Below are 27719 nucleotides of genomic sequence, written 5' to 3'. Positions count from 1 at the left end.
AACCCTACATCTATCACCTCTTTGGTGTCTCCACAAGAGGCTTGCCCAGGACTATGCTCTCTTCTTATGGCCAGCACTAACTCTTTACTGCCAATGAAGCCAAACAAACCAAATTTGTGGGTTTTATACCACAAATGACTAGTACCAACCACAGGAGACAGGAAGTAGCTCTCTTACCTTTGATCCAAAAAGAAAGGGTTTTTCCACCACCAGGAAACACAAAAGGCCAACATCTCTAAGAAGGAACAGATTTCAGATGGGATAGCAGTACCAAACCGTTTTCAAACACTTGAGAAGGTTTACTGGTAGCATTCACCATCCCTACATTCTTTGCAGATAACAATAATAATATTCCAAGTCTTCTGTACTATCAGCCTGCTCCTCCTCCCAACACAGCCCTGCACTCTTCTCCAGAAGGTCAGAGTACACACACACATCTTTACAGAACAGCAAGGAGCTCCCTCCTAGCTCCACTTCTAGCCTGTAGAGATGTCGCTCTAATGCTTTACTAGAGGAATGCTGATGGCTTTACTCAAATGGATCCCCACTCTCATGTAACAACACTAAAAATGGGTCAACAGCAGTGTCTTTGTAATTTCAGTTGTTACCCACCCAGCATTACATAGCACAATTTTTCAACTACTAATATTTAAGAACATGTTTCTTAAAATAGAAAGGTCCCTAAATTCTACTTTCTGAAGCACTCAATCTCAGTTCCTGTCAGCAGACACTGCTAAAAAGCACGAACATCTAGACAGATGCTTTGTGTAAGTACTCCAGACAGAAAACTTGTGGGTTCATTTAGAGGATTAGTCCAAGGATAGATGATGTGACTTTCAAGTTAAATGCTTCATTGAAATACCTGAATTTGGTGACAAAATCAATCAAAAACTATTGTCGGGTCTCTAACAGCTGGCATTCAAATCAAATGCCAGATTTCACCTTGTGCTGGACAAAACTTAAGATTTTCTTCACTCGTACCTCTCCAGAAATAGAAGAGGGTCATGCAGATTGTACCCTACAGTTTCATAATGTTATAGAGAAGTGGCAGAGCAAGGGAAGCTTGAATTAGCACAGGCCACAGAAGCCTGAAAAAGCTGAAAACCATTAGCCAAAAATACCATATATACACACACATCAACCACAAATGAGACACCTCAAGATTGATAAATGAAATCCTGTACACTTCAAAATGCCCAGGAAAAAAAGGGAAATTAAACAGAACTGATGTGGTTTTTAAAAAAGGGGAAAAAAATACCACATCAATAAAGAAGCACAACAGGGAAGGAGGCAGCACCAAAGTCCTACTAAACAACTCGGCACTGCCATAGTTGACAGCCAATTCCAATTCCATGGAATCAGAATTATGCAGATGGTCACGGCCTGGATCAAGCAAGCAGCTGCTCTCTCTAGCACACCCCTTTCAGGGTCAAGACATATTTTTACATCTGGATCTAGCTGAAAGCAACAACTCACATCACTCCATGGCTAATTCTCCCACAGCTTGGTGGACAAGAAATGAAAAAAACATAAGAGCACTCATTAAACATTTGGAGAACAGAAGGAACATCCTTCACCCTAGCAAACAGAATGATGCTTTGTGATATGGAGCTGGGTATATGGAAAAAATTTCACCTTCCCTGTTATTGTGTCCTCCTAAGAGGCCACATCCTTTGTTAAAAAACCACAACTTAGATATGAAGCTTGCTTCTACTGGTAACTACTTTATGATCCCTTAAACGGCTTTTTAAAGTACATAAATAGTAAGAGGTCTTAAAAAAAAACCCTAGATTTGTGGGAGATGATTAACTGACTATTAGGGGGAATTAAAAACAATGGTGTTCAGCGCTTGTTTTTTTCCACAGAATTACAGAATGCCTTAGGTTGGAAGTTTCTTTAATGATCATCTTGTCCCAACCCCCCTGCCATGAGCAGAGACACCTTCCACTACCCCACATTGCTCAGAGCCACCCAGCCTTGAACACTTTCAGGAATAGGGAATCCACAACATCTCTGAGCTACTCACCACCCTCTGAGTAAAGAACTTCTTCCTATCTACTCTCTTTGACTATAAAGCCATTACCTCTTGTCACAAAAAGCTTTCTCTTCCCCAGGCTGAAAGCCCCAGCTCTCTGAGCCTATCTTCACAGGAGATGTGATACAGCCCCCTGATTATTTCCATGGCCGTTCTCTGGACTTGCTCAGAGCTGGATGAAGCAGCGCAGGTGGGATCTCACAAGAGCAAACGAGAAGTGGAAAATCACCTCCCTCAACCTGCTGGTCAGGTTGCCTCAGTCACAATACTGATGGACCTGAGGCTGCCCAGTCCTGAGTTGGAAGACCATGAGTATGGGAACAATGGCTTTCCATTTGTGGACACTGAAATTCTAAGGGACCAGCTGAGTATTTGCAATTCCATGGGGCATGATGGGTTTCATCCCAGAGTTCTGAACGAGCCAATGGATGCTTCAACAGCACCCCTGTCCATCACCTACCAAAGGTCTTCAGAGTCCAGAGAGGTCCCAGCTGATCCAGATCTAGCTTTACTTGAATTTACAAGAAGGATATGAAGGAAGACCCAAGAAACTACAGACCTATTCATGTAGTCTCAGTTCTTGAAAAAATTATGGAGGAAAACACTATACTGGGTAATACTAAAAGGCATTTAAAGAATAAGACAATTATCAGCCACAGCCAATATGGGCTCACAAAAGGAAAAGTCCTAACTAATAAGCTTATTTGGTAATCTTTCCTGATAAGGTCACATATCTAGTGGACAAAGGGAAGGCAGAAGATGCAGGGGTTTTTTATTTTTAGGAAAGCTTTTGATACTGTCTCTCACAGCATCCTTCTAGACAAGTCGTCCAGCTGCAGGAGAAGAGAGTTCATGGTGTGCTGGGTGAAGGACTAGCTGAAGGGCAGAACTCAAAGGTTGTAAAGCGAAGGGGGCACATTCAGCTGGTGACCAGCCCCCAGTGGTGCTCCTCAGAGATCAGTTCTAGGGCCAGTTCTGCTCCTGTACTTCCCAACGACCTGGATGCAGGAGTGCAATGCACCATTACTAAGTTTCCTGGTGATACCAAACTGGGAGGTGCTTTTGGCTTTTGTGAGGAACAGGGGGCTTTCCAGAGGGATCTATGCAGATTGGAACACTGGGCTATGATTTATAGCATGAAGTTAACAAGCCCAAATGTCAGATTTTGCACCTGGGACAAAGCAATGCCAGACAAAGTATGAACTGGGAAAGGGATCTGAGTGGCTGAGGACTTGGGGTTTGGAGAAACAGAGACTTAGCAGTGACCTTACTGCTCTCCACAGATTCCCAAGGAAGGGATGAGAAAAGGGAAGTATTGAGCTCTGCTCCTTGGGACCCAGTGACAGGATATATGGGAATGGTTCAAAGCTGAACCAGGGGAGGTCCAAGCTGGACAGTAGGAAGTATTTCATCACCAAAGGAGGGGTCACACACTCCAACAGGCTTCCTAAAGAGGTGGTTGATGCCTCAATGCTTGACAATGTTTAAGAGGCATTTGACCAACGTCCCTAACCACATGCTTCAACTTTTGGTCATCCCTAAATTAGTCAGGCAGCTGGACTGGATGATGGCTGTAAGTACCTTCCAATTGAAATATTCTGTTCTCATAAACAGCTCTCTCATATGCACATACTTAGGTATGGATGTTGCTAATACTGCAGTCCTCACTATTTAAAAATATACTGTATTATTGCACACCTACAGATACAGATCTCTCTATATACATAAAACCAGTATATTTTATCACTAGGAAGATATTTGTGAAAAGTTCAGGGTTTGCCACCAATTTTAAAGTCTTAAAGAACAGATAAATTGTTTTCAAACAGACGCAGGTATCATACCGATTAATCATTAAAGAGCCACCATTTACAAAATTAAAACTCAATGCAATTAAACAGTTAATGACTTCTTACAGCTGACCTATGGGGTTCAATCAAGGATATTATTCTGTAAAGAAATAAGGTGGGTGAGAAGGGAGGGACAGAAATTAAAGCATTTTAACAGGTAAAACTTATGTATTGAATTATTCCATTTTACATCCCAGCTGGAAAGCTGTTCTTGAAAGAGACTGGCATACTTAAACAGCTACATGGTTCAGGTCTATCCCAATTTCTGTAGGGTATTTTTTCCCCCTCTTCCTCCTGTTTTTAGAGTCAGATGCAACAGGCACTTTTGTTTCTTTTGGGTCCTTTTTTTTATAAATATTTTCATTTATAAGCCAGTTAAACTAAAGCAGTTTTGCATGGATCTATGACCTCAAATCTCACTCAATGTAGAGGAGCTTAGCAGTTTAGGAAGATCAAACAAATCACAAGAAATCCAGAAGTATGTGAAATAAAGTCCACTTTTTATTTTGAAAAGAATGCTGAAGTGGCTTTAAACCATCAGGCCTTGCTGTTACTATGAGATTTTTATCGTTTTAATTACGACCTGTTTTCATAAAAAAGAATTTTAAATACTTTTTTAATACAGGTAATAAGAAAATATCAACTTCGTTATCTTAATCACATAATGCATCCAGGTCATCTACTGCCTTACCATCAAATTCAACACCACACAGTTGATACTAACTAAAGAGACTAGTTTTACCTGTTCCCACTACATATTCCCATACATTCAATAAATTCTGTACTTCAGAGTACTTCAATATGACATTCACAGCCATGTTTAGTATTTTCTACTGGGGGGGAGTGGGAGGAAGAGGCAGTCAGCTGCCACAAATGCAGCATCTTACCAAGTAATTTCCATTAAGAGACTTAGAAACAATAACTAAGATATGACATGACCACAAAGAAAACCTAAATGATGTAATACATAAAATATATATACACATATATCTGATTTCTCCATAACGTGATTGGAGGTAAATTATCTTATTCTGGATTGGTTCCTCAGTCTTCCAACAACCAGAAAATACTCATTTCAATTTTGCCATCCCCTATTAACATTTTGAAAACTATAAATAATTTAGATTTCCAATAATTAAATACAGATTTACATCATGTAAGATGCAAAATATCTTGACTTTTGGGAAAAAAAATTAAAATTCAATGTGGCAACTGGTTGCTGAAAGGTATGGGCTGCCAATAAACATGCAAGAATTTTTTTTCATTTGAAGAGCAGCTATTCTCTTTAACCCTATGTAGGCAGGAATGGAGGCACAGGATGTGCCACAGGAAAGAAGGCATGCCATGTCCTAGGGCAATGCCACATCTGTCCAGGCAGCAGCTGACAGCTCCACAGCAATGCATGGCTTACATTCGGAAACGGAAGCAACCAGATATTCTGGTTATTACTGACCACTTCGTTCTGCAATGGGAAGAGAGCAAAGACAGCAGGAAACCTGGCACAGCTGCAAATCCACCTCTTCCCACCTCCATATAAAAAAGTAGAAACCACACAATGCTTTGAAGAGTAACAACTCCACTTTCCAGAGGGCAGGGCTAGAGCTGCACAGCTGTGACACATGGCTTCCTCTTTCCCTCTTCATTGAACAGCTGCTTGGTGCTGGCAAGAGAGCAGCAGAGGAATAAAACACAACCAAACAGGGAGGCTCAATCAAAACTACTGATATGCAGTGCATTAAGCCTTTGCTCAAAGAGCACCAGCACATGCACTGCAGATGGGTGGAAGGTTGCAACACACCTCAGATGCAGAACTTGATGCCTTTACACTTCCACTACACCTAACCTTGATTTGAAATGCTCATGCAGCTCTTCAGACATGACCTCTGTGACCAACAAGTGCTGAGGAGGTGTAAGCTCCACAATCATTTGAGCTGACCATTCACGTTATGAAACTCCGGCAAATTCTGCATCAAGCACAATGAACTAAAACAGATCATCCAAGAAGACAGTGAACCTTGTTTGTTTGGAGGTTTTTGTTGATGTTTGGGGTTTGTTGTTTATTTCAAAGCCTTCTTTATGAAGTACCACTTAAAACTATCATCCGATTCCAAATAATGTAGTGTTTCATTCTGCACAGATGCATGCTGGCTTTGTTACTTTGGAAAACCTTGCTGCAGATTACCATGGGAATCACACTTTTTTTTAAAGAGATGAGTGCCCCAAGACTTTCAAGATCCTGTGTTTTCACAACTACCTCATTTTCAATTATAACAACAGTATAGAGATATTTTCCCTTGAGAAAGGCCTTTATTTAGGAGTGGCCTATTACCAAGTTAACATCTCAGTCTGTTCTGCAACAAAACTTACTTATAGGGCAGCTATTCCATAGGTCATGTTCTCTTATATCCAGAATCACCAAAAGTTTTTTCAAGCCTACAAAAAACATACTGCTTAAAGTTCCCACTTTGGCCAAGTTTGTCCTTCTTTTAACACCCAATAAGAATCTGATTTAAATCATCAAGTCCTATATGCTTTGAAGAAGAGAATGAACACTTCATTATATACCTGCAGAAATGAGCAAAAAAAAGTATGGAAGGCATACTTTAGAGAACACTACTAATATAATGCAAATTAACTAATCCACAGTGGAATTCAATTATTTCTACAGTCTTATCTTCCTACAGTTACATTTATTTTAATATTTTCTTCAAAGTGGATTTAGAAGCCTCAAAAATACAATTCTGACAAAAGAACACTTGTCCTTCAAGATTCATATTTCAGACAAGCTTTTGTTTGAAGGTTCCTCCATATTTTAGCTCTAAAATGTAATCTTAAACATCTTAAAGAGACTATAACAACTTTCAGTAACCCTCAATTTAATTCACTAGTTTTATTCCTCTAGATTCAACATCCATACTTCTCATCCTCACAGTTCAATCTCCCCCATGTTTCCCACACAGTGCTACAGCACACCATTTTTCTCCTTTCTTAGCCTATCCCTACAACTGAATGAACCTAGACAAATATCTTTGATAACCCAGACTGCTCTATGCTGTGTTTATTGTTCTGTGATGAGGCATGAAGAAAGTTATCTTTGACCAACAAATCAAAGCTGTTCACTAGTTAGACTAACATCCCTTAGGTTCACAAAACCTAATTCAGTGTACTTTCTAATGCTTCCTATTCAAAAACATTAACAGCAATAATTCCACCAAGATGAATAATAGTGGGGATACTCAAACTACAGATTTAGAGTCACAGGTCTTACAGTTAACACCAGCATTAGCAAAAGTATAAAATGAGGCTGCATTTTTTTATACCTGAACCTCAAGATTTAAGTTTGCTTTAAAAAAACTTTATTATTACAGGCTGCCTATGTGCTCCTCTAACTTCCTCAGCTCACTAGGCTGAAAAAAACACTTGCCAAGCTTGGATTAACATTTAGCAGTTTCGGGGCTAACTTGTGCTGCTTGTTTTAACCTTGCCAACCAACTGTAAGGACACACCATTAAATTTAGGCTTCCAGAAGCATTTAACATTTGATTCTGCTGAAAATACAGTTCTACTATATGTTTTCAAAATAAAATCACTTTTTCCTCTTTTGGAAATTCACGATGATGCCAAACATATGCTTGTTTTCCAAACAACAACTGTTTAAAAGAAAGAGAACTCTTTCTGATGTTCCTGCCAAAAACAACATTCTGTGGCTTAAAGAAATTTGATAGTAAGCAGTTCACTCAGCTGAGGGAAGAAGGATTTACATTTGGCAAGAATTTACACTTGATGTCTTGCATCTACTTCCCTCCATTTTAAATTTCTTCAGGGATGCATGTGGCAACTGGGAAGGGTTTTGTTGTGGTTTTTTTTTTAACATCTCCAAGTATTTCACTCGCTAAAAATAAGAAATCTGTGGGTTTTACTAGAAGCGAACAAAGCAGAAGTTCATCATGATGTTTTGCTTTTTTACGAAGAATACTAGGATATAGAAGGGAGTTTTGAAGGGAAGTAAAAGACTTCAGAAAAAATGCATCAGCGAGAGTTTGCAGCAAGAGGAACAGAAAATACAAATGAGGAAGTGGCACACAAAACATTAACAGCTTCATTTTAAAGCTGGAACACGGAGAGAAGGCAATGGATTTGGGGTTTCAGCAGCCATTGTCACAGGCAGCAGTAATACTACATACCCAGTAAAGGTGGTTATTTCACCGCTGCCGCAATAGTTTCAGATTAAGAGACAAAATGGCTAACAGAAACATGCAGATTGGACTACATACTACATAAGATTTATTTCTGCACATTTCAGAAAGCCAAGGGTTTAAGGTGAGGGTTCAATCTGCTACAATATTTGATTCTTTCATTAATAACTCACAGAAATAGTTACTGGATCAATCTACTAAGTAATGGACAATATTTAATCCATTCCAAGCAGCTAAGAAAACAGAAGTGCTGAAATTTTCCCCAACTGAGGAGTATTACCTGCCTCTCCCCAGTTTTTGCAAATAAAGTTCTAAATCCCATTGAACAGAATCTTACCATCACCTTCCAAGATACAGAAATTACCAAAGACTGCTAAACCTGCTCCAGCATCACGCCAAACTCCTCAGACAACGCTTCAGCCAGCTGAGTGACTAAACATGACAGCAAGCTGAAGATCCACACAAGCTTCAAGGCCCTCAGAATTGTTAGTACAGCAACCAGAATGACATTTCACAAAGCACATACCTTCTCCAGTAAGATGGCAAGTATTCTAGAAAAAAGATCAGAATCCCAATAATGTTACAGTAATATTTCAGATGCAGCTATTTCAGGATGATAAAAATCCTTAAGCTTAAAAATGTAACCGCTTATTAGTCCACCAACATGGAAGCTTCTCTTGTTATTACTGGTGCAAATCCAGCACAGAAATTCAGCAACTAGACATGAAGGTCTGCCTTTACAGCATTAATAGCTTGAGCTATAACTAGGTGCAGCTCCTAATGCTCACTATGTGTTTCTTTGGAGCTACCCACCCTGAATCAAAGGATACCTGAAATTCAGCATAGTCTACAATAGCACAAGCAGTGCTTGATGACAGAGGCAAATGTTCTAATAGCTACTTTTCACGTGAGGGCTGAAAGCTTATGCCTTGGTGTGTTCTCAGGCACTCCTCTGGAAGGCATTTGTAGCTCCTCATTTCAGCCTTCAGGTACACTACACCATTCACAAGCTTTACAACTCTTTTCTTGCTATAAACATGCAGTGATCACTACAGCGAAGATGTACAAGACCTGTAGGATTGGAAGAAAAAGCTTCAAGAGAAGCAAGCTGGCTGAGCAAAAGGAGACAGGATCTCCTCCGTTTAGGGAAAAAAAAAAAAAGAAGCTGCTGAAACGCTAGTTCCTGGTTCCTTCTGCCAAAAGAAGAGAGGATAGAAAGCACATGGCTTGCACATCTGTTGTCTAGCAATGCAAATACTCTTCTACTATTCAGTTAAATCACCTGACACTGTAACCAAACCCCTTGTATAACTGCACCAAGACATCCTCTTTAAACATGACTTAAGATTTAACTGCAGCTCCACTCCAGCTCGAGTTGGCATGCAGAGGTGAGAAGAAGTTTCAGTACTCCACGATTGATACAAGAGTGTCTTCAAATTCAGCATGAAATGAAAGGCTGCATTTGAAGTGATGTATTTTTATCCATGTTTGCAGCTGTTTAAGCATTCAAAGCAGCAGCCAAGCTTTATAAAGAAAAACACTACTTTCCCAGGAAATAACTCTGCAGTAAACCTGCGCTGATGTAAGTTCCAGCGAATTTCAACATTCTATAGAAAACTCATCAGCAAGACTTAACCGCTGCAGAAAAACAAACTAAAAAGCCACACTGCCACTAAAGCCTCCCTTCTAATTCACAAGTTCAAACTTCATTTATCCAATTCGCATGTAATGAGGCAGAAGAACTCCTCAAAGAAGTGTTTCCAAAGGCTGTTTGAAGTTTCAAAATAAAACAAGCTTTGCAGACCTTGTCTTCTAGCACATTAGTCCCCACAGCTGCCTGTTGCTCTGTTAGGACAACAGCAAGGCCATAGCAGATACACTGTTTTCCTCAGCATCACTTGATACCAACCTTTTCAACTACGGGATTTGAAAACCAACATTAAGAAATCAATTCCAACATTCACTGGATACAATTAACATGTTTTGATGTGTTATGCATCACCCATTACATACACAAGCTCTCCAGCTATTACTTGTTACAAGCAAACTGGTTTGCCACTGTCAATATGCCCAAGAAATTGTCACTGAAGTACTGAATAGCACTTAATTTTTTTGCTTCTAAAACATACACTTGAAAATGTAAGAGTAAATCAGTTCAAGCATGCAAGTGGCACAAGTATAATGAATACTCAAAACCAAAATATTTATTAAATCTGGCATACTATGCTTTATACTCAATAGAAACACATGCTGGGCCCTATCACTGAATTTGGTTACCAAATCTCTGTTAGAATAAAGAGATTATATCTGTTAGATAGGAAGGGGATCCAAGAAGCCTGAAGGAGTAACTAAAATTCTGCTGAATTGAGAAGTCCACAAAATCAGTCCCCATACATTCTGGGTCGCTTCAAGACCCAGAAAACACCATCATTTCAATGGCAGAGTGCTTCAATATGTGAAAGGAAAAAATAATTCACAACATGTTGAAATTCCAGACACCTATAAAACCTTAACACAAATTAAAAAAAGCAAATCCAACAAATATTTACCTTACTTAGAAGCCTTCAAAATATTATCCAGCTACCTCACCTGCCAAAAATAAAGAAATCAAAGATAAGCTCCAAGTTTGCAGCTTAAATCAGCACAAAGACTGCTTTTTTGCTCTCCAGCCGTTTGTACAAATTTCTTAATTTCTTCCCAAACATTTTGGTTCTTCTTGTGGCAGGAGAAATTACATCCATCAGTAGCTAAAAATATTTCAGTTATTTGAATTTTCAAAAGAGGGGCAAAAATCAACTGTGCTTTACGAAAACAACCCAATGCAACATTTCAACAGCTTTTATTAAAGACTGGCTTAGATCTAAATAATAGTTAAATGTGAAGGAAAACGTGGTTAAAATTTAACAAGTAAGTCTGGTATAACTTGAGGTTGTTGTCATTATTACCTCTAAAGGCAGCCTAAGTTCTCAGGAGAGAATGTAAGTGCTATTAAGTTCTGCTACAGAGCTAAGGCTTGAGGTGCTTCAATTTATTCCTCAGTCAAGACACTAATTTTTCTTAGATTACAGGTATTCTGTATGTGAGCCTTCCATATGGAGAAGTTAATAGCCACCCTCTACCTCCACCTTTTCTTTTAAGAGAATAAGCAATAACATCCTGCGACTCATATAGGGAAGCTTCCAAAGGCAAAGCACAGTTATACCCTACACTGGAAGACATTTGTAATCTGATCCTATCAATGATCTCCATATACTGCATGCCATTAAGATTAGAGAACTAAGAAATTAGCCTGCCAAAACCAATTGCTCCCTATCAGTACTGTACAATAATGTAATTCTGTAACTGAGATAATTAACAAAACTTCCTATCATAACCTGCTGGGCACGCACAGCCTGGTCAGTAACTCACACCAATAGTGCAATTCATGTCATATACTGCTGTGGCTCAGGATCCTATGAGCCTATAAAATAAAAACATGTCAAAAGTAATGACCACAGCTTGTCTAATAATTTTAACTGGAGCCACACATGAACCAGGAAGTAATAATACATCCCACTTGAATTGAAGAGTCCAAGAAGAGTTGTATTATACATGCAGTTACAAGACACATTGAGTACACATCACCTACAGACAGGCATGCAAGAGCAGACTGAAATTAATGCAACAATATTTTTTGCTCCTTCCTCATACAAAGCAGTCAAGAGAACTCTGGAAGACAATGCTCTGGGACTGCTCAAAAAAACCAAGATGACACTGTCCACGCAGGAAGTTCAATCAAAAAACAAAAATTTGCAAAGGCATGAAAGCTAATTTATGTCTAGATGACACTGATACAGTGACTGAAACACCCTGCTACCGTCAACGCTTCTGGAATTCTTCAAAGTATTTGCTGTGGTTTGGTCAGCTTTTCAGAAACCCTGTCCTTCCCATCACTGTGTAAGACTTGAAAACACTATCATCTGTCAGATGATGGTTTTTCTTTCTCTTTCCCCCATGCAGCAATATTGCCTGCAGACAGTCTTGTTTCTGAAAAATAAATGGCATGTACCTTATCACTGAAGAATTAAGTAAATAAACCTGAGCTAAAGTAGGCACACCAAAGAGTAGCTGGAGTTTATGTTGCTACTCCAAAAATCGTGATCCCTTGAGGCATGTTTTACAGACAAGGCATATACTGAAAAACAAAACAGGTTTATGCTGTTATTACCTATGAAATGCCACATGTGTTATACCACATACATCCAACATGAAGCCACAACAACATATTCCTGCTATGAAAATACCTTTTTAAAGCACAAGCAATTCTATTTCTGCCATGTAAAATAATTTTTAATACTTTCATGGACAAAGAGAAAGATTAACAAAAACTATTCCATTTCTATAACTACTGAGTTATAATCAAGACTATTGTTTCAGTATCTGATTAAAAAAATGTTTTCTATTTTCTCTTTATTTGAGGAAAATAGCCATGGAAAACGAGACGAGGACTGGCTCAATTATACATTATTTCATGTAGAACAAAACCCCTGTGTTCACTGCCTAATAACTCCATTCATACTGCCCCTAGCTACATAAACACAAAACTAATCTTCCAGCAAGAGACAGAAAAAGTTTGCTTTGCACAACTCATCCCCAGAATTCAGCTGGAAACAAATCAAGTTTCCACATCATTTAAGGGAAACATAGTATGGTCCTAGTCTCAAGTGAATAGCTGCAGATAAAACATCCTAATTCTTACTAAGAATGACTTGGGGCCTGTGGGCAAATAACTGTCCTTCCATCTTAGCATATTTTCTCCTGATGAGAACCTAAAAGGCAAAAAGCTGTAGCATGACAACTAACAAAGCTCAGTTCCAGAGCTCAAACACAGGGTTTCATCTTCAATCCTTGAAGTTCACAAGCACTGTAACCAGTAACTTTCAGAGATTTCCAGCTTGAGCACTACTCTAGTATAATTATTTTCTATCATGTCAGCCTCCACTTATGAGAGGCCACACAACTTTGCATCTGAACTACAGATCACTGCAGTGTGGGACAGCACACTGGAGGATAAGAACTGCAACCTTATTCCATTACTTCACTCCTCTCTTCAAGTACACTCAGTTTATGGAAAATACTCTATCAGCCAAAGTCAAAACAACAGTCTGTCTCCTCTAAATGCAATATTTTTTTAATTTCCTATGTAAAGTTTTAAAAAGAAGGCCAGTCTTGCATGACAGGCAAGACAAAACCTCCTCATCCCCAGATTTAAAGTTTCTTAAAGTTCCTGGCTGCTTTCACAATTTGCCCCATCCTTTTCTAATGGGAATACTGTCCCCTCATTCCTTGTAGTTTACAAAACAGGCACAAAGAACTTCAGCTTTTTCCTATTCCTGCACAAACAGCACACACACCACACCACTTGTGCTTTGAAGTGTTTTCTATCAATGAATCTCACAACTGTATCCAATAACCCATCACTCAAATACTGGTCCCACTTCACAGATTACTGCTCAATTTAAAACTATCAGCCTTTCTGTTATCTGCAGCGATTATTGAACGATATCAGAAAGAAAGAGAACAAACAAAGCATTTCTTAACTGCTTTTGGGTCAGTGTTAGACATTGAGCAGATGAGATAAATCCCTGTCTTCACACGCCTGCACTCAGACTCCAGGCGTCTTCTCAGCGACACATTTACTTAAGAGCCAAGTAGAAAAAAACTATTAATCCACAAAAAAAACAACCAAACCGAAACAAAACAAAAAACAAACCAAAACGTGGTGGGGCGGGGAAGGGTTTAAAAGTTCCTGAGCTGTCAAGGACTCGCAGCGCCCTTCAAAGCCAAAGACGATTATTGGTAAGTACTTGAGGAGCGCTGGACATCAGAGAGCCTGGCGGGGGCCGCTCTCGGGGGCCGAGCACGAGCGGGGGACGAGCCCCGAGCGGCTCCCGGGAACGGGCGCCGCGCTCCCGCTGCCCGGACGGAGCGCTCCAGAACACGGGGAACAGTTCGGGGGCCCGGCCTCACGCACGGAGGGCTCCGGAGCCTTCCCCCGAGAGCGGCGGGGGAAGGGGAACGCGCCCCGCGGCTCCGGGGACCGGCGAGGGGCCGAGGCCGGCGGGAGGACTCGGAACAAAGCTGAGGCGAAAGGGCCCGAGGACGGGCAGCTCAGCTCAGGCCAGCGGAGCATAGCCAGCAGCTCCGGAGCGACCCAGCGGCGCCCCCGCCGCGGCCGGGAGGAGAAAGGGGGCTCCCGCAGGGCAGCGCCGGGATTATCCCCGCGGGCTGGAGACCGCTAAAGAGCGGCTGCTCGCCCTCCACGCTGCTCACAGGTGGGGAAGGGACCCTCTGAGCGCCGCCGCCCGCCCTCCAGCCCTCCCTGCACGGTGGCCACGGAGGGCTGGAGCCGAGCCCCGCACCCACCTGGCGCCGCGCTCCGTCCCATCCCGCTCCAGCCGCCGCCGTTCCAGCGCTCCAGCCGCCGCCGCCTTCGCGGGCTAAGCCGCCACCGCCCCGCCCCTCAGGCGCGGGCCCCGCCCCCTCACCGCCCCTATGGCTCGTGCACGAGGGGCGGGGCGGAGCCCACCAATGGAAGCAGGGCCCGGCGGCGCCGAGCGTTGATCGACGTGGGGTGTGACCAATGAGAGCGCTGGGGGGCGGGGACAGCTGTCAATCAGCGGCCCCTACCTGGGGCTGGAGAGCGGCCGGGTGCGGGGGTTGGCAATTCCGTCCCTCCTCCATCCCTCCCTTCATCCTTCGTCTCTCTCGCCCGGCCGGGTCGCCCGTCCCCGCCGCTTCGGCCCCTGCCAGCCCCGGCCTGGGTCCCGCCTGGCCCCGTGCGGCCGCCCGCGCGCCCAGGGTGTGGCGGCTGCCCTGGGGCTCCGAGACGGCCCCCGAGAGCCATGTGCCCTCGGGAGCAGCCGCCTCCTTCCCTCAGTGCCCGAGCCGCCCCTTCCCCGCCCGGCGGGACAGCGGTGCCCGCTCTCTCGCGGTCCCCGGGGCCATCTGGCGCCTCCGCCACGTTGCTGGCGGGGTCAGTGCTGTCACCCACCCACCGCCCCGGCCCCTTCTCTGCCCGCAGGAGGCCTCTGCGGCGCTTCTGCCCTCATTCCCGAACGCCACAAGCACGCCCACCCCCGCTGCCCTTTTCTTGCCCTTGCGACCCAATTCCTGCTGAATGCAGCTCCTGGGCATCCGGGCCCGCCAGAGCTCCATGTTTGTGCAGGCGGGCTGTCCCCGCTGGGCACCGGGGCTGCAGCTGCCGGCCCAGCCCCGGCGCTGTGCCCCTTCCAGCTCTGCCGGAGTTGCCGTCCTTGGTGGTGATCCCTGCCGCGGGGGCTTTTGTTGCGCGCCGCAAAGCCTTTAGAAAAAAAAGTAGGTGGGGGTGTATCACGGGAATCAGATTTTGGAGGGGCAGGATGGGTAGAACAAATGCTAAATGGACTTTAATGGTTCGGGAGGCTTCAATAAGTAATGACAACTAACACAGGACACAGCAAGCTCACGAAGATGACGAGTAGCTGCTCTGCCCAGTTCAGCAGGCTGTCCAGATCGATAGGGTCTCTGCTTGGCCTTTACATGGGCCAAAGAGGTCAGGAGCACCCCGTGACCATGACTGGGACTGATGCTCTACAGAAGAGGAGCAGGCAGGACCCACCGCGATGGTGGTGGGGTGGCACTGGTGTCCCAGGCTGTGGAAGGCTGGAGAGTCAGCCCTGCCTCTGGAGTCATATTGAATAAATTATATTTAGTCAATAAAAATGATCACAGCTGAAAGTAGAGGTTTTTAAACCCCATCTCCAGTCAATGAGCAACCAAAAGTTCGCTCAACTCAAACCCAGTTGTACCACTTCAATTACCTGCATCTTGCCTTACTGCAAAGTTGCAGGCTTACAAGCAGCTCCTTTTCACAAAAAAAAAGAAACCAAACATGTGGGATTGCTATCATTTTCAGAAAAATTATTTGTATTTGAAGTACTTGTATCAGTTGTGGTAAGAAGCAACAGCTGAGAACCACTGCTGTAATCACTCCAGGTTGCACAGTAAAAAGCAGCAAGCCAGCTTTGAACTGCTGATGGTGACAGCTTTATGATTGTTAGCAAAGTAAACAGAAAAGAAGTCTTTAAGTAACATAACCCTAAAAGAAGGAAGCAGCAGGCTTTTTACTCAACATAAGGTCTTAGGGGGACAAAAATCCCAAGAGCAAAATAGTCTCAAGGTTTTCAGAAAAATTCTCTACCCAAAAAAGAGTATTTTTCCTAAAACACATATGCAGCAAGTGGAAACTCTTCAAAGAATGTAAAATAAAACAGAGGGAAAATGACTTGCTATTGTTAAAATACAGCTGCATTCATGCTCGTTCAGTTGTCCTTTTCTCATGCTGAAAATGGGATCTTGAGGTTTTAAAAATACTAATTTCAAACAGACCTACCTCTACCCGCACTTTTTTCCTGCTCCATCAATACAAGTAAGTAGCCTGTGTGATGCAAGGTATTAATTAACATTTATTTCATTCCGGCTACTTCCCAGTCTCCTGGATTACTTCTTAGCTTTCATTTTTCTCCTCTGTATTCATGACATTTTTAATGCCATTTCTAATAACATCTAGATCTTGTAAGAAAGGAACTCAGGCACAGCTTTATTACTGCTGCTTTGACCTTGCCTTTGAATTTGCAAATAAGGCAAATCTGCCTAACAATTTGTGTTGGATTGGTATTGAGTTTTCATTAAGAGAAACAGAAAGGTGGTTAAATTAAATGCAGGAAATAATTGAACAGCATTTGTATGAACCAATATTATTTTTAAGTTAAATCATTCTTCGAAAAGCCCTCTGAAGGCAGTAAATAGAGGTTCTTGGCACACCAAGAGACATCCAGAGTTGATCTTCTATTAATTTAACTTGAAGTAAGAACCAGACTTCAGAAGGTAATGAAAAGAGAGGGTTATTGGAGACTGAAACCAAGATGAGATAGTGGAAGTGAGCATAACATTTTCTTAATGTCTGCTTATAATATCACTGCTTTAGATCAAATTGCTAAGGACCTCCTTTTCTTGAATGGTTAATTTTGCACACAGAAAAAAAGATACAGCATAAGAGGGAACAATATTTTGAAAGCCTGTTATACAGCTTGTTGCTTCCTGCTGGAGAGCATATTTCATGATATGAAAACCTTTTTGTCTTTCAGGAAACACAAAATTGCTGAATAACGCTAAAATAAGTAGTGTTGCGCAAATGATTTACAACGCCACCGATAATCATTGCAGTATCTCTGATTATTAATGGGACATTGATAGGCCCCTTCAGAGTGTCTTGCTGAATCAGCTTTTGATATAAATTGCTTTCCCTCCATCCACAGCCGCACCCCAGAGAAAGGGGAACCATGTCTTGACTGAAGTAATTGATTTAGGATAGCCAGCAGATACAGACACTGCACAGCCTAAGATGCTCTATGAATTACTACATCTCTGTTAACGGATTTATTTTCCTTTATCGCAAAACTGTTTAGCCTTGATAAGGCTGCATATGTATTTCTCGTACTATTCATATTTTCAGTGTTATTGATATTACCATATGACTCACATTTTTCAGGAATATTTTCCTGAGACTATGAATTATTTTGCTGTTTCTTTATTGTTTTCCTTCTACTATCCCTGGATTGGTGGAATACGGAAAGACTATCACTAGCAAAGAATATGAAACCAAGATGCAAGTACATCCTCAAAGGAAACATTCAATGAAAGTTCAAAGAGTCACTGTGTAATCAATCTTGAGAAAAAAAATGCAGGGAAGCAAGAACAAAAGGAAGCCTAATAACTTTTCAAGACAGGCTACTTTCATCAACTGAACAGGAGTTGTAATTCTGCCAATTAATAGTAAGGCCCATTAACTGTAAGTCATAAAAACTATTTGCTATGCAAAGCACTCGTGTTTCTTTGCTGGCCCTGACATTTTGGGAGGGCAGTGTAGCAGGATATCCTATGAAGCAAGGACTGGTGATCTATAGTGGGAGTGGACAGACTCTCTTAATGGTTTTACAGCGTTGCCAGTTGAACAAGCTCCCTTTATAAAAATAAACACAGGAAAGACATGATTCCAAGTTCCCTGAGAGATTAAAAATTATATATAGAAAACTACAGTTAGTAGTGCACTGTTGATTTAGAGTGGCACAGCTAGGACTAATGGGATGAAACTAAAAATTGGGAACCAGGATGAATATCTAGGGGAGGGGAGGGGAGGGGAGGGGAGGGGAGGGGAGGGGAGGGAAGGGAAGGGAAGGGAAGGGAAGGGAAGGGAAGGGAAGGGAAGGGAAGGGAAGGGAAGGGAAGGGAAGGGAAGGGAAGGGAAGGGAAGGGAAGGGAAGGGAAGGGAAGGGAAGGGAAGGGAAGGGAAGGGAAGGGAAGGGAAGGGAAGGGAAGGGAAGGGAAGGGAAGGGAAGGGAAGGGAATTTTTTTTCTCCTGACTGGACTCACTATAGCTTTTTAGAAACCCAGCAGTCCTTTCCTAAACCTCTGTCCCTCTTTGTGTTATGACCATCAATCATAACAGATATGTAATGTCAAGAGAGAAAAAAATCTCATGTAGGTAAAAATAGGCTTTCTTGGAGAAAAATAAAAGGGTAAGGAATAACAATTGTTCAGTGTCAAAGGATTTATGCAGTGTTCTGGGAAGTCCCTAGCTGCTTTCTCACTCTACTAAGCCCATAAACAGGCATGGATATTGAGAGATTCATGATAACTGTGTTGGATTGCTCCCAGCCTGATATCAAATAGTTACTGGTAGCCTCACTCCATCTGATTTGTCTGTCTCTCTTGTCTCTCTCAAGGGTAAAGTTTACCAACAGAGATTGCAACCATCCATTTCCCACTGACTTTCAGCAAGAGGTTATCATCTAGGTCCCTTAGGGCCCCTTAGAAATCTCTCTTCTCATCCATAGAAAAGAATGAGTGCCTCAGTGTCATACTCCATTACCATCTCTGACTTTAGGAAAGTCAAGGGGACAGAGTGAAGATAAGCTATCAGAACAAGAAGTGGCTTTGGCTTATATTTGAACCCCTGTTATTTGCCTTAGATATGAAAGTACTTTTAATGACACATGGATGCCCAAAACTGCAGAACCAAACCCAAGCTTGTTCAAAACCTTGGAATGTCCCAGCAGCATCCCACTTCTTTGGACAGACATTAGCTGCAGTCTAGTATGTGAGGTAAGGTGAGGGAAGAATAGTGAAGGAGATGGCTGTGATGAAAGGATTAGTTATGTTAAAATATTTTTCTTTTTGTTATTCAATTATAAAAATCATAGTGGGTGCCAATAAAAAATATGCTTCTGGCATGTCCTGGAATTGTTAGGAGGAATATTACGTAGAGAACAAACATGAGGAGTACAGTAAAAAATGAATAAAAATAGGAAAAAATCTAAAAATCCATCCCTTTCAACCATACATATTTTGTGGAAATAAAGCTGTCATGGAAGCACCCTGATTACTGATCTCTGATCTCAGTGTCTACCTCACAAGTATCAGCTTCTTTTTATACACAGCCATTTAGATGGGAGGGATCAAATGACCAAGTGCACAAGGATGCACAACAGTGAGTACAAAATGCTTCTGAACCTTCCCCAGCCCATTGTACACAGCTTCCTCTTAGGAGTGCTGTGACAAGTGAACTATTATATCCTGTTATGTGACAGGGCAGTGACACAAGGCCAATGAGACTGTCTCCTTCTAGCAGCTTGACCAAGGAGATTATTTTCCAGTTGAGATGCCACTCTCCAACTCCCCGATCCCAGCTTCTAAGACACGTTTGGATCACCAGTTAGGCTTGTCCGATGGACTTGGCATCTGGTGTCCCAAAGTGGAAGAAGCTGAGATGTAAAGAATTAAGGTGTGAAGGTAAAGGTAAAAGTTGGAGAGCGCCAGAAGAAACTTAAATATATGAATCATAGAGGTGAGATGGAATTTACTGAGACCATTTTTCTAAAATGTATGTAAATTAACTGCAAATAGAAAAGACTAAAATTAAATAGTGAGAGTAGTGATAGAGACATGGAAAATGGGGCCAAAATGGCAGAAAAAGTTATCTTAATCTACCTTCCTGTGCCAAGCCTGCATAAATGAGAGAGATATGGTTATGGACTGATGTCTACTTTATTATTTTAAGGTATTTAATCTAAAGCAGAGTATTTCACCATTTCCTCATGTATTCTTGCTAAGTTTCTGTTGACAAATTTTTTGCTGATATCTAATGTAACTCTTCCATGATATAATTTTAGCACATTCTTTTCTCTTGATATCTGCAATGGATACAGAGAACAGATGACAATCTGTGATTATTTGAAAGCTTCTCACGTCTCTCCAGTCATTCATTCATTCATTCAGTAAATTAAAGCCCTAGCTCTTTCTTTCTTGCCTCATTGGACATGTCTTATAATTCTCTGGTCATTTTCCTTTCTTTCTTTTGAATTGCCTCCACATTTGCTGAAGTTCACTGCCCAGAACCAGATATGCAGCTCTCAATAGCAAAGTCTCCTGTTTGCTTTTACTGTAATAGTATGACACTGTTGATACATATCCCACTTGTGAATCACTGCAGCCTCAACATCTTTTTCAGCAAAATTTCTGCCTAGTCAGCTGTTTCCCATTCTGTGTTAATGCACTTGATTTTTCCAGATTAAGTGCAGACCTTGCATTCTCCTCTTTGAAGTAAGTTCATCCTGGTTTTTCTGGCCAGCTGTCTCATTTGTCAGGATCGCTTTGATTGCTACTCCACCAGCTTTGCGACATCTGTAAATGTGCTAAACATACTTTCTGCTTCATCATCCAGGTCCCTGAATTAAATACAAAACATTGCCAAACTCAGGACACATCCCTGGAGAATCTCAGGCAACAGTTTTCCATTGTAGTAGAGAACCTTTGCTAACTATTACCTGATCTCTGCTTTCCAAACAATCTTCTCCAATGTCTTAAAAGAATGTCTAGCGGTGTTAAAAACCTCTCTCTGTACCAATGTTTTAAAGGGAGATGAAGTTAAGAATTTCCTTAAAATTTGTGAGTGTATTAAATTTGATTACTTGTTTCTGTTATGGAATACTTAGTATTTGCATGGGAGACACAAAACCATATTTCAGAATGGACAGTGAAAGTTGGGGCATTTTGGATACTAGGCAGGGAAAAGTTGGCTTTTCACTTAAAGTAAGTCCTTAGATTTTGAGTATCAGTAAGTAATTTGTATGTGAGTGTTTGCACACATAACTAAGGTATGCTTGATCTTGAAAATAACAATTTTCTTTTAAATGAAGTTTTAGAATTCTGTATTTGTTAGTTTCCCTTTTTTGAAGCTTATTCTTTATTGTCTTTAACAACATAGCTTCACCATGCAAATTCTCTAGCTTTTATTCTTTTTTGCCAGAGCTAATACAATTTTGCTGCATTTTAGACTCAAAAGCAAGGGAAATCATGCTCCTCCTCAAAGCACAATGCACATGTCATTATGCAAAGTTGAAGAGCAATCACCGTGATAGGTTTCCATCTTGCACATTGTATCCTAAGCCTCCTGTTGTCTCCAATTAGCCTTGTGTACCCACGAAGCATGAAGCACGAGTCCCTTCAGATATCAGTCATGAGCTCAGTCCTGCAAGGCTCCCTTGGCCTTGCGTTATCAGGCCCTTCTGCCTGAGCCACACGGGAGTTTTGAAGTTCCACCTGTACTTTCTGGGTCAGCACGCTCATTTCATTGCAAGATGAAACCTGATATGAAAAATATAATTTTCTGTGATGCCTACGGCCTTCAGGGGACATGCCTAGGCTCTCCTTTCTCATATACAATTCATATTGTATTCACACGTGCCCCAGTGCACAATCAAATCTTATCCAAGTGCATGCAAACTGGAATAGGCAAGAGGCATTGGCTGCACTCTGAATGCTCGCTGTGTCAAAAGGAACAGGAGTCTTTACTCCCAATGGTAATTAAGCCTTGCTGGGAAATCAAGCGTATGTCATATAGAATAGGCTGCCTCTTCCATTTTCTTTCACTCCCTCCCCCTCTCAACCCCATTTTGGATAGGAAGGAATACAAAATGTGGAATGAGGGAGAGATTTTAAGTAATTTTTAGCAGCAGTTTTTGTGTTGTAGGAAAATATGTTGTTTGTATAATAGCATTACAAGAGGATTTCTTAACTGATACTGGAAGGAAATAACAGCTTCCACAATAAGATAGAACAAAAACCTGTCAGAATAAAGGAATCTTGGTCAACCTACAGAAACGGCTAATTCTGCTCTGTTGCAGAAAGAGAATAGCAGAGCCTTTATGCAATGTAGATGCTCAGGGAGGCAAGGCAGCAAGGAGAAATAGAGGCTATTTGCTTGTTCGGTTTTAGCTGGAATAGGAGATGGCTGTCGTTCCTATCATACATCAAACTGAGCTCTGGAACTCCACAACTAAAACACTTCAATACAGACTGTCTGCAGCTATGTCTTTTTTATTCTCCTTTTTCAACCAGTGCTGCGTGGGAAACCACATCTCACACATGCTCCCCCAGCTGAAAAAAAAAAAAAAAGTCAGTTTAGAAACAACTGTCATTACATAGCATATTTTCCTCATTATAAGGCACTCAAAGAACAAGAAAAAGCCATCTGCTGTAACTTGGCTGCCCTTTCTACTTTAGGTTAATCCACATTTCTGGCTTTTTCATCCTCATTCCCGATTAAATCTTTCTCCAAAAAATTGATGGTTTTACAATTTCTATTTAAACCTTCTTATTCAATTCCAGTTCTTTTGTCAAGAGTATCAGGCAAAATCGTAATATCTTATAGAAAATAGTTCTGCCAAAACTTTGAACATGTAACTGATCTTCCATTTTTAGGCAGATCTCTGGGGAAAAGGACTTAAGGTCCCATGGGATTAATAGTCCCATCTTTGTGCTAAATGCTAATGTATAATGGCATCATAGCATACCTTGAGTGTTAACTACTTCATTGTACAGAATTCTTGTGTGGAGCATTCTGTTCACTCCCACTTTACATTCCTAGGAGGTTTCTAGAAGAAGCTGTTGTACTGTGCTTTGTACAATCAGAGAATTGCACCATGTCCTGTCTCTTGGGGAGACGTTTGATTTTTGTTCTGCTTAGTTCTATCTATTGTGCCTTAATCTAATACAAAAGTATCTGTGTGGAGAGCAGAATGATGGGAAATGTTTGCCCTCGAGTTCTAATGCTGTCTCTCCTATTTCAGTCTTGTTAATGAACAGCAAAACAATACAACAAACCGACAAGTCTGAGCTTCTCTTTGATATCACAGCAGGCACACGGAATGGCTTCTCCCAGGCATACTGATCGCTTTTGCCACATTTATAGTGCTCTAATAAATGCTGCTTGGAGCCGCTACAGGCAATTGTAATTAATTCTCAGTGGGATGCTCATAGTGGTCACCCCGGATCAGAAAGGTCAAGACTTTGTCTGTGCCTTTACAACATCAGTAAAAATTAAATACCCACTTTCCCCAAAGGTCATCACAAGCCAAATACACAGAACGATCAATCTCAATCAGTTTCTCGTTCCCTGCTGTTTCTCATTATTTCTGCAGATATCCTAAAAATTAAAAGTAAACACACAAACAAATCAAGGCAGAAGGCGTTTTCGGTGTTGATCTAATCCTCTCTTCTATGCAAGCAACTGATGAAGATACAGCCAGGGAAAGTGAGAGAGCCCCCCGAGCGTGTGGAGAACCAATTCACCTATGGGGACTCCGGCTTTAATTAATCTCCCTGCCTTCTTAGGGTGGCTAAAAGAGGAAAATCCAGGAAAACATCTGTTGCACCGCGGCGGCAGCAGCAATTCAAGGTGGAAGCCTACGGAACCTGAAGGAAAAATGCTTCCCGTGCTGCCGGCGCGGGGCGAGGAGCGGGGCTGGAGCCGCTGCTCAGCACCATGGACAGGGCGCACCGGGAGGGACACGGAGCGGGGACAGGGCGGGGACAGCGGGCAGGGAGGGGACAGGCAGCGAGGGGACAGGCAGGCCGGGAGAGGGGCTGCCCACACCATGGACCCCGAGACCGCCGCCCCATCCCCGCGGGGCCGCCCGGCAGCCGGCCGGGAGGGGAGCCCGCTTCCTTTGCTACATGCCTTTATCGCCAGCGCTCCGCTGTGTTTTCCATAACGTGCCATGGCCTTTGAAAAGGGCAATGTGAAATTGGTTGTCAATTTTATTTCTGTTATTTTTCTTTTTCTTTTTCTTTTTTTTTTTCTTTTTCTGCTGCATATATCAGAACCTGGCAGTTTTGCAGAGGAGGAGGAGAAGGGAGGAGGAGACCTCAATGCAAGCAAAGCACAAAAACAAGGAAGAGAAATAGAGCAGTGTGCACTTCAGCCAAGAGAGGAAGCATCAGCCAAAATCATGCACAAAATAAAACCAGTTCCGGACCATTCTAACCACACAGCTACTCATAACCTCAACCTTCCTCAGGGAGAGAACATCAGTCAAATATCCCTCACTGACACTGGTGTAAATCCAGGTGCCTCTTCCAGTATGACTATTTTCTCTTTACAGTGCCAGACAGCATAAATTTGACCTTGATAATTTTATTAAAAATACATAAATTTTACATAAAAACAATTCTGCTTCTTCCTCTCTATTGTTTATTTATCTGGCAAATATTATTTTCTTTCACTGGCACGGTGGAAATCCTGAGCACATTATCACTTCTTTCAAAAACCATGTCATTTTGCTTGCAAATGTCAAGTCCTGTTGTTCAAAATGAGAAGTGCCAGCTTCAGGGCCAAGGCAGCCAGGTTGTCTTAAACAACTTCAGGAAACAGTCTTCAAAGGCTATCAGACACTAGGTATCATTACACTGCTAATTTCCCTTGGGACACTCCATCTCTGCTCATAGGCTCGTCACAATCCCCTGCAAAGTCTCCATCTCAGCCTCACTCTCTTTACATCAATCTCTGCCTCCGTCTCCTCCACTATATTCTCACTTCTGTGCATCATCTCTCTCACTCCGTTTTTCTTTTTAGTCATTGTGCACCACCATTAAACCAACCAAGGAAGAAAAAATGTTCCAGCCTCACTGCCTTTTCCTCAGTGCTCTACTTCCTTCAAAAAGCCAGGGAGCCAAATTAAGGGGATACCATCACATCATATAAGATGTTTTCTGGGTCTTTGTCTTACATTTTACTTTCTTTGGCTGTAAATCATCGGGCAGTGAAAATCTGAAAAGTACAATCTCAGTCAGCTTTGGCTACTGTTGAAATACAAATGAGAAGAAATTGTCCACCTTCAACTTGTACACAAGATAATTTTGTTTTCCGTCAAATAGTGTGTCTTGTAAGAACTGCAGACAGATGATGGACTCTGGCTGGTGTTTATTATATGAAGTGCAACAACTCCTATGATGCAGCCCTCCTTTTCTGCTCTATCTCTCTATTGATTCCCATCACATAATTAAATTGTGAACTCTGAAAGGGAAAGCCATCTTTCATTTCAAGTACTGCTCAGCATCTGGCCCAGCAGGGCTCTGAGCCCTTATTAGATCCCTGGCAAGGCTGCAATGCAAATAGTAAAGGGACTGCATCTGCCCGCTCACCAGCCCCAAGACTCCAGGCTTGCCTAATGCAGGGGTCTTATATATCCAATAACACAATAGTTGGAGTGACAGATCACTACAGTGCTATTGTGCCGGAAGTGTTGTTATGAGTATAAAGGATTGAGCCAGTTATTAATCATCTCAAAGCACTTTACAGGGCACAAACATAAATCACAGCACTCCATCCAGTTGGGTAATTACATTCTGCCACAATAAATCCCTTCTAAAATTTCTATCAACAGTAGTATTTTTCACTTAGAGTCCTAAACTTTGTGTTTTGTTGCTTTATGCCACTAAACAACTGATGTATTTCTCTTTTGAGGTGATCAATTGCTTTCAATGGAAATTCAGATGTCCACAGAGCTGCAGTATGTTCTTTATGCAGCTGTCAGAGAACTCTAAAAAGCCATTTCTTCTTATTAAATTATGTATAAATGCACTTTTTTTTTTTACCATGAAGAAAATGTATGAATGATGTTGAGCAGCAGAGTTCTTCAAGCAGCCTTTTTAAATGCCAGAAGAGCAAACATGGAATTCCAAATTACATTTATCCCATTATGTCATCAAGTCCAAAATCTTCCAGAAAAAATACTCTGATCTCCTCCTAATGCACCTTTCAAAATCTCCACACAACTTGGACAGTTCTGAATATAAAATGGCAACTTCATTTGCAACTGGCTATTTATTATTTAGTATACAGTCTATATAGCTGTGCATTCCTTTATAATACATGAAGGAAGCTTTTAATTAGTAAAGTAGGGAAGACTTGATCCTTTAGACAGCCACGTTGGAGAACATTTGGAAAGCCTTGTGGAACTGCAGTTTCTGAAGCCTTGCAATGCTATTTGCAGCTGCTACTTAGGATTTGTTCCTCAGAGAGAGCAGCTCCCCCTGAACAGAGTAAGGTGCTTGTGTACCAGTGGAAATGGCATACTGAAGCATTCCATGCTGGTGACAGTGCAGGTCATTTCCATTGTTAAAAAAATTAAATAAAAATCACTTTCCAGCTGCCTTACACAAGCCCTGATGCACTCTTACAGCTTCCAAAGAGAAGATAAATGGACCATCTTTTCAAAACAAAGTCTTCGATATTATGTATTACACCTGATATCATCAGTTTTGCAGCTATCTCTGGAAGCTTCTCTGGTTTAGCAGCAAACTAAAGAGATAAGCAAACACATACTAGGATCTGCATCGTTGCTTGGAAACAATCAGTTTGGGAATGGCATAATCCTATTAGTCTGAGGAAGACCAAAATTTTAATAGACTTCATGCAATTCAGATGCAAACTCTTCCTCTCAAATCAAATTTTACTACACATATAACAGCTTTCCTCTTTTTTCCCCCTCCCTACTAAGGGGTGTACAAAATGCCTCATGGCATCGCAGCAATGAATAATGATGTGCTAAACCTTTATTGATTTGCTTGGCATTCTCATAGACTCCCCACTCCCAAAACATATGCACTGAATTACACACTCATGTTTGCAGTATTAAGAATGCATTACATTCAAAAGAGAAGATTGGAGAACTTAAAGGACTGCTAACGGAATATAGAGGTCCAGATTATTCAAGCTGGGTTCGGCACAAGAGCACATCTGGGTGCACAGGAGGGATGCAGACACCACAGTTTTAGGCAACTCAATCAGTTGGCGCAGCTGATTAGAGCCCTGCTGTTGTGAATGGAGAAACACTGGGACCTCCTGTGACTGAGCCAGAGCAGGGGCTCACTTACTGCCCTACTCTTTCTCTGCTGAGTACAGAAGAAGCCTCACGATCTGACGAAGTTGAGCAGAGATTGAGGCTCACTCTGATGGATTTTCAGGTGTCTCAGGAGTCAAATCAACACCCTAGGGCTGCTGCACATTGGGAAGCCCAGTGCTCATGCTGTGGTGCCGGCGTGAACGGTGCTGACTCCTCTCCTCTGCTCCAGGATGGAGATAGTTCTAGTGATGAACCATGAATTCAACTTTCCGAATTCTAAGTGATGCAGAGCATCAAAAAAGAAATAGAGGTTGAAGTTTGTAGTCTTGCATAACTACATTTCCAATTTCAGCAGTACCAATTAGGTACTGAAATC

General features: G+C 41.8%; 1 protein-coding gene across 4 annotated transcripts in view; it reads right to left on the bottom strand.

The window, feature by feature from the left end:
- LOC116992894 (wiskott-Aldrich syndrome protein family member 3) overlaps nucleotides 1-14566 on the bottom strand; it is a 63282-nt gene extending 48716 nt beyond the window's left edge. For 3 of the 4 annotated variants that reach the window (XM_033053004.1, XM_033053002.1, XM_033053005.1), the window contains exons 1-2: nucleotides 14484-14566; nucleotides 10628-10667 (exon numbers count right to left, since the gene is read on the bottom strand). The gene's annotated coding sequence lies outside the window, so the exon portion shown is untranslated. The remainder of the gene's footprint in view (nucleotides 1-10627; nucleotides 10668-14483) is intronic. The other variant, XM_033053003.1, reaches the window with a different exon arrangement.
- Between the last annotated feature and the right edge of the window lie 13153 nt (nucleotides 14567-27719).

Source organism: Catharus ustulatus, chromosome 2, assembly GCF_009819885.2.
Source record: "Catharus ustulatus isolate bCatUst1 chromosome 2, bCatUst1.pri.v2, whole genome shotgun sequence".
NCBI classification, from domain to species: Eukaryota; Metazoa; Chordata; class Aves; order Passeriformes; family Turdidae; genus Catharus; species Catharus ustulatus.
Note: the sequence above shows the minus strand (reverse complement) of the source record. Positions and strands in the feature narration are given on the sequence as shown.